Here is an 11,664-nt window from a genome sequence, read left to right as displayed (position 1 = left end):
AGGAGTAACCCACTAGCAAAGAGAGGCGTGGGTGTTTTGAGATTACCTCCCGTCCTAGACGGGGTGAAGACAATTTGAGTCGACTTAGGCCACCAACTCTAATTTTAGTGTGCGAACCTAAGGAGCTGTGACGGTATTGTCCACCCGTCGTCTTTCCTTAGTCTATTACAATCCAAGCCTTCTTGGATAATAAAAAAAAATTACAAAGAATCTTATACAAGTATTTCTAAAATAGAAAAATAAACCTAACTAAAGATTCAAGGAAATTAAAAGAAAAGAAGAAAAAAAAATGTTCACCTACAAGAAGCAAAATAGAAATGTTAGCAGAAATGATAGTAAACGGACTCAAAAATAGAATTTGACTTACCACAATCTTGTTGACTTTGTCATATTTTAAAAAAAATTTCGTTCTACCCCAAATCGATATATTATAATAGATAATCGGAGATCGGAGCAGAAAGTTACAGTTAGTTTAAGTTCTCCTGTCAAGGGTGAAAAAATAAACGGGAATGACTTTTTTTTTTTTCAATGTTTTTTTCTTCTTTCTTCTCTCTTAAAATCTCAAGAACACTTGAACTTATAGAAAGAAACCAAAAGAAAAAAATAAAATAAAATAAAAATGAAAGAAATTAATTTTAAATCAAAACTTACCACTAATACCTTTACCTTTCCCCAGCAGCGACGCCAAAATTCTGATGAGACTATCGTTGTTCTTCTCATCGGAGTTAATTATAATCTTAGTTTTACCTTACTTGTGGGGCAAGTAGGGGATCGAACCCAAGAGAAAGGAGGAATAGAGCTAAGCTAAGAAGATAAAATCCAAATTAACTAAAAGGAATTAAAACTGTTTTTCTTTGTATTTTTGAACTTATAAGAAGATGTACAATTACTAGAAAATAAACTAAAGTAAATGAAATTAAAAGCAAGTAAACTTATGAATTAAAACACCATTGGAGGTGGATCTACCTAAAACATGTTAATGAACAATTCTTAGTCTCTAGCCTTTTTATAACTCAATCATAAGGGCTTGGTGTTAGCTCCTTAGATCGGAAAGTTTTGCAAATAAAATGAAATAAGAGAACAAAAACAAAGTAGAATTCTTTAAAAATTTCTTACTACCAATTATCTAATTTAAGCAAACTTTATCTTGATCTAATCTAAGCATAAAGTATCTATATTAAGAATAAAAGGTGCAAGAAACTTAAAGAGAATTCATAAGCATTTTAAATAAAAGAAAGGCATAAAATTAGAAATAACACAAGAACTTGCTCTAGGCTTTTCCATTCTCCAATGGAGGGGAACTTAGCCTAATGTCATTGCAAGAGAGGGAAGATAAGAGATGAAAGAACTTTTCTTTATTTGATGGAGAAAATTACAACTTCTTCTTCTTCTACTTCTTACAAGACTATTTAATCAAAAGAAAATAACTAGAAAATGAAAATACAAAAAATAAGAGAATAGGCTAAGAGCCTTAGATTAAAGGAGTCTTGGATAAGAGAACCAAGATGGGACCCTTTCTCTAGAAATGAAGGCTCTATTTATAAAGAAAATATGTGTAGAAGAATCTAAAAGTAGCCTCCACTTTTCTTTGCACAAAAAGACAAAATAGGAGAATATGAGTTAAGGATTAGGGCATTCCAAAGTGGGCCCAAATGCTTTTGTCTTGAGATTTTGATTCCAATTTGTTGATTTTCTGCACAAGAAACACACGTAATTAGATTTATCTAGTAAATGAATTTATTTATATATAATTAAGCCTAATTAACATGCAACGTGGTGATTTGAGGCTTATCATGGTTATTATTTTAATATGGATAAATAGGTACAAAAATCAAGATAAATATCTGAAAAATGTGTGTATAATTGAGTATTTGGAAACACTCATCATACCCCCAAACTTTCCTTTTTCTAGTCCCTAAAAAATAAAACTGCCACTTTCACAGGTACCTCGACTGCATTTAGCGAATGCAGCAAGCCCTTGAACCACTAGGTTACCCCTAGTGGACGAGTTTGACTCGTGAGGGTTTGCAGAAAATATACCCACAAAATTTGAAAACAACTTTGAAGTAAAAATAGTCAAAATCAAAATTTATATTGAAAAGCACAAGTCTTTTTTTTTTTTGTCAATCAATTGGAAGTACTGCTTGGTATACAGTCCCAACCCTTATTTCTCTATGAAAAAATTTAGACTTAAATTGACCTTTGAGCGATAGTGATTCTAACTCAGAAATTTAAGAGATTCGATTTCCTCAAATGAGTTTCAACCTTCTAACTACTCAAGAATAACTGGAGTAACTTAGGGTTTAATTCTAAACTTAGTATCCTGTCTGGGGTAGTGAGAAGTGTGGATATTCACTTTAATACCTCTAAGGGGCTTTATCTGTGATATTCTAGTATACTCACATTTTTACACTTGATGGCTTTCACCCTACTAAAACTTTACATAAACTTTTAGATCTTTGATTTTTTTTTTTTTTGAAAGGTCTCTTTCTTATATTACTTCTTCATTCTTTTTCTAAGAAAAGTACGCAGCCCTTTTCAAGGTACCCAGTCTAATTCAATGGTTGCTGTACAAGGTGTATACAACCCAGTTCTGTTTTTCTTCTAATCAGCTAACCAATTGAATAAGGAAGTCAAAGTTCATCAAACCTAATTTTTCCTTAAACTCTAGGTAGAAAGAAGGTAATAAGTTCTTTTAATACAATCTAGACTCTCGGTAATCTTATTAGAAGTGACTATAAACCAAAAGATAACTTTGCTCTAATTTTTGCCTAAGAGAAACACAAATGGGGACTCCAGATCATAGCTTCCAATGAAAGACTAATTAAATATTTTTAACTAAGTGCTTAAAGATACAAGCTAAGATTTTGAGTAAAATACAACAAAGTTACCAAAATTTTTTTTTTTTTTTTTTTGAAAGAAGAAAATAATAAGTGGAAATCCGACCCATACACCCCCAAACTTAAACATTATATTGTCCTCAATATTTCAACATATACATGCAAAAGTAAAATTGAAATTGACAAAATGAAATGAAGTGGGTTAGATTGCACCTGAGACAGACCCTATATTCCTGTTGATATATTTAACACAATGTCCCTTGAAGTGCATGGATTGTCTCCCAGAAACGCTAAGTTTAACATCTTTAGCTAGACGGAAACATAGTTAACTTTGATAGACGGGATCATCGAGAAAAAGAACCTCCTCCTGCGAAACATACTCGAGAAACGGTTTGAGACTTTGGCCATTCACTTTGAAAGTGGATCCGTCCTTAGGATTAAGGACTTCAACAGCACCATGTAGGTAAACTGTTTGGATAATATATGGGCTAGTCCATCGAGACTTAAGTTTTCCTGGAAAAAGGTGGAGTCTATTATAATACAACAAAACTTTTTGATTAGAAATGAAATTCCTCCTAAGAATGTGCCTATCGTGAAAGAATTTGGTACGCTCTTTGTACCTTTTGGCACAATCATACGAGTCATTTCTAATCTCTTCTAACTCGTCTAGTTGTAACTTTCGCTTCTCACCGGCTTTATCAAAATCAAAGTTGAGGCGTTTGATCGCCCAATATGCACGATGTTCAGTTGAAAATGATCTAAGTCTGTCCTTTTTTCTGTGATCATATTTACGGCATTGGTTGGTCTAGTACCATTCCCATTATGAGCTGTAAGAGGATTCTAGTTGATATTTTGTAGGGATGTGTAGGGTTAAAAACTATGATGTTGAAATCTATTAAGTTTTGAACCATGTTTCTCAATTGCCAGCATCTGTCAATTGGATGTCCTGGAGTTCCTATATGAAATTCGTAGGTGGTGTCAGGATCATAACCAAAGGTTTTCTTTGCCTCATGGTCTAGTTGCCTCAATGTCAAATATCCTCCTTTTAAGAGAATAAGTAAGAGTTTAGATAGCTTCATAGGTAATTGAACAAATTCCCGTATCTTTTTGCTTGTTAGCTACTGATTGTTTTGTCGTTGATGGTACTGCGTTGGTTGAGGTTGAGCTTGGAAGGGTTGTTGAGCTTGATATGAACTGACTGGTGGTTGTGTTTGGACGGTCAAGCAGGTTGTTCTTGAAAAGTTATGGTTGTTCTGGGTGTAGCTTGAGGTGGTAAATAAATCGATGGTTGAGCTGGTTGAATTTAATTAACTTGCCCTTCATTTTTTTTACTTTCTCCATTTGATGGCTGTTTTTGGTCCTAAATTGCCCAAACCATCCTCGATTTTATCAATAGCTTGTACCAATGATGAGAAACTAGACACAATATGCCCAATGAAAAGGGTGTAATAGTGTTACCCCAACATGGAAATGAAAGTAATATTCATCTCAATTTCGATCATAAGAGGCTTCACTTGTGCAGTCAACTCTTTCCAACATTGAACGTACTGTCTTATAGTTTCCTTTGGCTTTCTTGTCATCTTAACCACACCTTATCTATCCATGGAAACATCAATATTAAATCGATGATTGGTCATAAAGGCATTTACTAGTTCATACCAGTTCTTGATTTTGTTCTTGATTTTGTAGTATTTGGAATAATTTCCATGATTGCCTTAAACCCGAAGCTTGGTTCTGAAGGGCTTATGCCACACTCGGAATGTTAACTAATGCTGAAAGCATTTGGTGAATTGAAGGCACTTGCTCGTTTAACTTGTGGAAAACTTTTTGAGTAACCAGCCTTCTCGAGGCGGGGTTATCAATCGTAAGAAAATTCTCATTAACTGGAGGTATTGTCTGTTCTATGGATCCCATGGTGATCATTGTAGACCTTAAGAAGTAATGATAATGCGTCGAATTCCTTTTTCTTTTTATATTGCTTTTTGCTCGCCAATGTTTGCTTTCACTTTTGGTGTCCTTGTACCTTAGTTAAAGAAAAGACAAAAATGCTTGATTTAGAAACATGACAAAATGATTTTGATTTTGATTTTATTTATTTTTTTAATGTTAAAGGTCTGAGTTTATGTAAGCCCCTTTTGTAGTTAGATCCAAAGCGAACCTATGAAACGTGAAGAAAAAATGAGAACCCAAATGGAGAACCTTTATTATTCTATTTTTTTGTCAAATAATTAAAGAGACTTACAAGAATTAACCTAAGAGATATCTAAGATGCCCAACTATAGACCTTTAAGAGGTAAAACTAAAAAGGATCCTTTAAGAGACCCGAATTATGGAAGCTAAGATGACCTATAAGGGGTCAAAAAATCTTTAAGCGATCTAAACTACGAAATAAAAAAGGAATTAGGATGAACTTTGAGGTTCAAAGATCATTAAGCGATCCAGACTAAGGAAACGTAACGTGAAACTACAATTTACCTTTAAGAGACCTGAACTAAGAAAACTTAAAGTAGGACTACAATTGACTTTAAGAGGTTCACATATCTTTAAGATATCCAAACTAAGGAAACATCGAGAAACTAAGGTGACCTTAAGAGGTCGAAGGATCTTTAAGAGATCTGAACTATAAAGCGAAAGGCAAAACTAAGGTTGACCTTTAAGAGGTCCAAGTATATTTGAAATATCCGAACTACGAAAATGGATAAAGAAACTAAGATTGATATTTAAGATATCCAAAGATCTTTAAGAGATTCGAACTACAAAAGGCAAACTAAGGTTAATCTTTAAGAGGTCAATAATCTTTGAGAGATCTTTACTATGAGATTGGATAAAAGAAACTATAGTGATCTTTAAGAGACCATAGTTACAAACAAAAAATGAACTATTGTTGACTTCTGAAAGGTCAATAATTTTTTATAGATCCTTACTATGAAAGTGATGAAAGAAACTATGATTGACCTTTAAGAGATCGATGATCTTTGAGAAATCCTAACTACGAAAGTGAATAAGAAAATAGGAGTTGACCTTTAAGAGGTCGAGGATCTTTGAGTGATCCTAGTTATGAAAACGAATAAAGGAAATTAAGGTGATCTTCAAGATATCGAAAATCTTTGAGAGATCCTAACTATGAATGTAAATAAAGGAAACTAAGGTGGTTTTTAAGAGATCGAGGATCTTGGAGAGTGAAAACGTCTCGACACTTTTTACTAAATAATAAAAAACATCTACTGATATAATGGGGGATTTTTTGAGAATGGGAGCCGTCACCTAGTTTAGGTCTAGGAACCATAGATAAATCTAAAATGGATCTAGATCGGTTCACGGGCAAAAGACGTAGGTAAGGTTAGATTACGGGTCTCGGAAGGTTTTAGGCATCAAACTTGCCCAATCGAGATGATCAATGTCTACTACAATCCAAGATGTCTTAAGGTTAAGGGAAGAAGACTAACATCAAGGTTAGGGTCCACTCATCATTATTTTAAGTCAAATTGGCTTAATAAACCCTAAGTCTAAGATCCCTCAAAGTATTATACACTTCTAGTTCCGCACAAAAAAAGAGAACAAATAATTTGAAATAAAAATCCTACTAGCATGGCCCATTCATAATCAATTTCAAATCGGTAAATATCATGTGCACGAAAAAAATTCCACACCGGTAAAAATTATCACATGCTAAGACTTTCCAAATCGATAAAATGTATCATTGCATGGAAAAAATCAATTATCAAATTAGTACATGCTCTACCATAAGCAAAACAATTACCGAATCAGCCAATATTTTGCCATAAGCGTGGGCAATTATCAATTTAATCATTATTTATCGTAAGCAAAATATCATCAAATTGGTCTCAACCATAGGCAAAAGCATTATTAAGATGACCACCAACGTATCATAAGCAAAATATATTGCTAAATCAGCCCAAGTCTCAAAAATTGTTATCAAGATAGGAATTGAGGCAAGAAAAATTATCAAAATAACCAAATATTTACCTCATGCGTGAATGTTTGCCAATTTGGCTCACGAGTTAGCACAGGGATTAATCTATCGGAATGGCTTAAGGCTTACAATGGTAAAAATAAAAATAAAAAAATTGATCAATAGAGTCCTAAAACATGTGCCTTCTATTGTGGCCTTAGCATACAAAGTTAGATCCTGTAGCAACTCACATAGAACGTGGGTCCAAACATGAAGGATGGTCTCATTATTATATTAAAAGAATTCCAACAACATCAAAAGGGATTGAAAGAACAACATGTACATCTGACTTTATCAATTATTAAACATTTTGGATAGGCTCTAGGAGACATAAAAACGAAAAAGATAAACATGAAATCATGGCCATCTTTGCTAGACTCATACAGAAAAACTAAAAAAAAAACTTACTTACCTTGTTTGAGATGGGTGTGAACTTTAGAGAGGATGGTGGTGGTTGTGATTTTCTTTAGAGTGATAAGACAAAAACTCTCCTTTCCCGTAGACGAAGAGAATCAAGAGATGTTCTAAGGACTGCAGGCGAAAGGGGTGTAAAGACGTCAGACGGGCTGGTTGGGACGTCAAAAAGAAAAAGGAAAAGAGATGAGGGATAAACAACGTGAGGCTGTTTTATGGAGAAGGTGAAGACATTGAAAAGAAGAGGACGAACCAGGTGTGTTCTCCTCCTTCTTCTTATTCTTTTGCTTATCTTTTTCTTTTTCTTCTTATTTTACTTTTTCTTTGTTGTCCAAAAAAAACAAAGAGGAGAGTGGGAGGTGAGAGAGTTAATTCGTGAGCGGGTGAGTGTTAGAGCTCGGAGGAAGTCTTTTTTTTTTTTTTTTAATGCGCCCCACCTCGTTTTATAGTTTTCTATTTTCTAATTCTTTTTCTTTGTTTGTTTGTTGTTATATTGAATGAGGACGGAGGTCCAACTTTTATTCGGTCAAGATTGGTCTCCTCTTTTGTTTAGAAACTTCGTCCTTTTATTTCTTTTTTTCTTTTCCTATTTTATTAGAAAAATAAATATTCACCTTATGGGCTAATTGAACTAAGGGGTGTAATTTCTATGTTTCTATTTTTTCAAAAAGTCACGTGTAGCTTATGTTTTTTAATCGAACCATGAGGGTGGTGATTCGACGCTTCTCACATACTTTCAATTTCAGCTTCACTAATTTTCCTCCATTTATGGGTTGAAAATCTCATCTGTCGATTGATGATTTTGATTGATTTGTATATTTAAAATTCGATTGAGGTCATTGATTTTGATGATTTTTAAATTGATTGGTTATGGATTCAATTTTTAGATAGTTCGTTTGCTTTTAATTTTGTATTGATTGGATTTGATTGGCCCGATTGATTTAAAATTTTGAATGAGTTGGCTAAGTTGTGCGATTGGCTTGAATTTCAATGATTTGGTATTTTTAATGAATGTTGATTTAATGTTTGGTCGATGAAGTTGATTAAGAGATTATTGGTTTAAAATGCAAAATTTTGTTAATTATATTGGTTTGATTTGGTGAAATTTTTATTGATCAATTGGTCGATGGATTCATGATTGGTTTGATCTGTTAGAATATTCCATAGGAAGCTATGTAATAAGGTGCACTAAGATGCATCCAATCATTTTTATAGATATTAGGATCATATTATTAGGGATTTGATTATATTAGGATTGATTCTTATTAGATTTGGATCAAATCTGTTGGATTTGTTTTTCTATATAAATCCTATTAGGGTAAATTGTAATTTATCCCAAATGAAGTGAATCAATCTAATTCCAATCTTCTTTATAGTATCAGAGCATTGATCTCCTAGTCAAGCTTAAAGTTCCTGGTCATTCCGGTGGGCGGTGTTAGCGCCGGTCACCGAACCGTTTCTTCTACAACCATGTTTCCTTGGTAGTTCATTTATCATAAATCACAACTGCTTTATTATCTTTCCAAATTTTGAATCCTTTTATTCATTCACACATGTTTGAAATAAATTTCATCAAATACCATTCACCACCATCATCATTGATTTGTTGGTGCCACTAACTCATTGTAACTAGCCTCCATCTCTCTAAAGTCCATCCACCTTTGTGTTTGCAGCCATCACTTATATATAAGTTCATCTTGGTATTTCCTCAAACATTTCAGAATCAAAAGTTGAAAGAGGAAGTCCCATTTGTTTACTCTTTGCATATAAACAACAAAATACCAACATGAGATCTGCAAACTTATTCAAAATGTTCATCGTGAAAGTATTTCCAGATTGAAGATTGAGAGTTCGAAAGAGAAAATTCACTTATCCAATTGCCATTGATAAGAAATGAGAGTTTTCAAAACTTTTTTTTCCTTTTCTTCGTGATTTGGGAAAAAAAAATTTCCTTTGAAAAGAAAACAAATCCCAACCCCATAGTTCAAAAGCTCAAAGTTTGGCCTATTTGTCCCTGTGCTTATTAGGCCCATCATTCATTTTGTGATTTAAAAAAAATGCTTTTGGATATATATCACTCAAATATCTCCTACTCCAAAAGAGCCACTAAATCTATAGTAATCAAACTCTTTTCTAGTCCAAATAGCCTCTAAATCCATAATGATCAAGTTCCTTACCTATTTTGAACCTCTAAATCTTTCATCGATTAAGTTCATTTTATGATATTTTGAGCCTCCGAATCCTTCTTGATCTAACTTATCATGGCCCATAGAAGTCCAATCTCATGTTTTGAATTAAAATCCATCAGGTTTGAGCTTTTGAACAATGGCCCAATCTCATAGCCAATCAATGCCTATTTGAGTAGAGCTATTTGCTCCTCATTTTCTACATATTTGGATACATCATGTTTCATAGCAAGACACTCACAAAGCAACAGGTCAAGCCAATTTTTACGACAGCAATTCAACTCATACTACCATTGGCAAATCTTCATCAATGATTAACAACATCGATTCAACTCGGACTCTCATTGAGTTCTTGGAGGCAATTGATTTGAGCAAACTCATAATGATCATCGATCACCATGAGTTTGAGGGAGGATGTTAAAATATTACATATGAAGCTATGTAATAAGATGCACTAAGATACATCAAATCATTTTAATAGATATTATGATAATATTATTAGGGATTTGATTAGATTATGATTGATTCTTATTAGATTTGGATTAAATCTATTGAATTTGTTTTTCTATATAAATCCTATTAGGGTAGATTGTAATTTATTCAAAATGAAGTTAATCAATCTAATATCATAGGAAGCTATGTAGTAAGGTGCACTAAGATGATTAAGGCTTAATTTTCATCATTTTACATGTAATTGATTAGTGTCATTTCGAGTGGCGAAAATCATCATTTTATATGAAAAATCACTTCGTTTCATGAGAAAACTTTCAATTCTCCTAAGCATGAAATCACTAGATTTTCTTGATGTGCATGAACAATATCAGAAGTTATTTTTAGTCACGTTTTCCTAGGAATCAATGTTTCAAAGTAAAAGTCAAACGTTAAGGGATATTTTGGTCATTTTCGTAATTCTTCGTAAACTCATCTGTTTTCACTGATTTTAATCTCGTTAGACTCGAAATCATATTCCAAGCACAATATTGGTACTTTTGATATGTTTTGGAGGTACCCTATAAGAGGTATTTTTATCATTTCATCGAATTTTTTTTTTTTTTTTTTTGGCGAGTAGTTTTGTTCAATCCGAATATGATTATTTCTAAGTCTCAAAGTCATATTTTCTTAACATTACGAGGTCTTTAGGTTATCAAAATTTGTGGTGAACTTAAGCGTACGTACTTACAAAATCGATTGTAGAGTGTGGTGATCCTAAGCGTCCGTAATTTGAGCGTGCCAAGTAAGAAGAGATGAAATCACAACGATTAATAAATAATTTAGAAGAAATTAGAAAATGACTTCTCACAAGCTTTCGACTTCTTCGTATTATTCTACATTGATCATTAGGAATCCACATCAACCGGATGATGAATTGTCAAATCAGGCAGATGTAAAAATTGGATTTCTACAAGGAGATCCTAACTACGAAAGCAATGGAAAAAATTATGATTGGTCTTTAATAGGTCAAGGATCTTTAAGAGATTTTAACTACGGAAACTAAGAGACTTGTTGAGTCGGTTTCATATGAAAAAATGATTTTTTGTATGGGTGGTTTGCCTTTGAACCTTTGACTTTAAGTATATCAAATTGTAGGAGATTTAACCTGAGTGGCAGCCTTAGAAAATTTGATCATCTCATAAGAGACCTTGAAAAGGAAAACAGTTCATTATATGTTTCATCTTTTCATCCTTAAACCTTTGAATTTGGGTATCTCGAAATGTAGGAGATTTGATAGCCTTAGAAAAGTCAATCAACTCATAAAAGGCTTTGAAAAGGAAAGAGGTTCATTGTATAGGTGTTACACCCTTGAACATTAAACTTTGTGTCACGCCCCCGATTTAGGATTTAGATTTTTCCAAATCTTGAGATTGGCACGAAAAATAAAAATAAAATCCAAATGAAGTTCTTCAAAGGTTAAATACAATATAGATTTCTTCCAAATAATTTCGATAGAGTTTCCCCTAAAAATTAGACTTATGAAAAATTTTCACATGTAGAAATATACCTATATAATTAAAATCTATATATCCACTACATTTTAACTACTATATCATAACGAATATACATCACTTAAAAAACATACTATAATTACAACCCAAAAATGCACATAAATCAACTACATATCTAATATCGATCAATAGTTTTTCGTATTATAAACATTAATTCTCACTCTCTGAACATATGCATATAAAAACACACAATACAAATGATGCTAATATATACAAGAAAATCCAAAACTATATAAAATAGTTCCACT

Source organism: Akebia trifoliata, unplaced genomic scaffold (assembly GCF_017979445.1).
Source record: "Akebia trifoliata isolate Shusen 1 unplaced genomic scaffold, ASM1797944v1 Contig00383, whole genome shotgun sequence".
NCBI lineage: Eukaryota > Viridiplantae > Streptophyta > Magnoliopsida > Ranunculales > Lardizabalaceae > Akebia > Akebia trifoliata.
Note: the sequence above shows the minus strand (reverse complement) of the source record.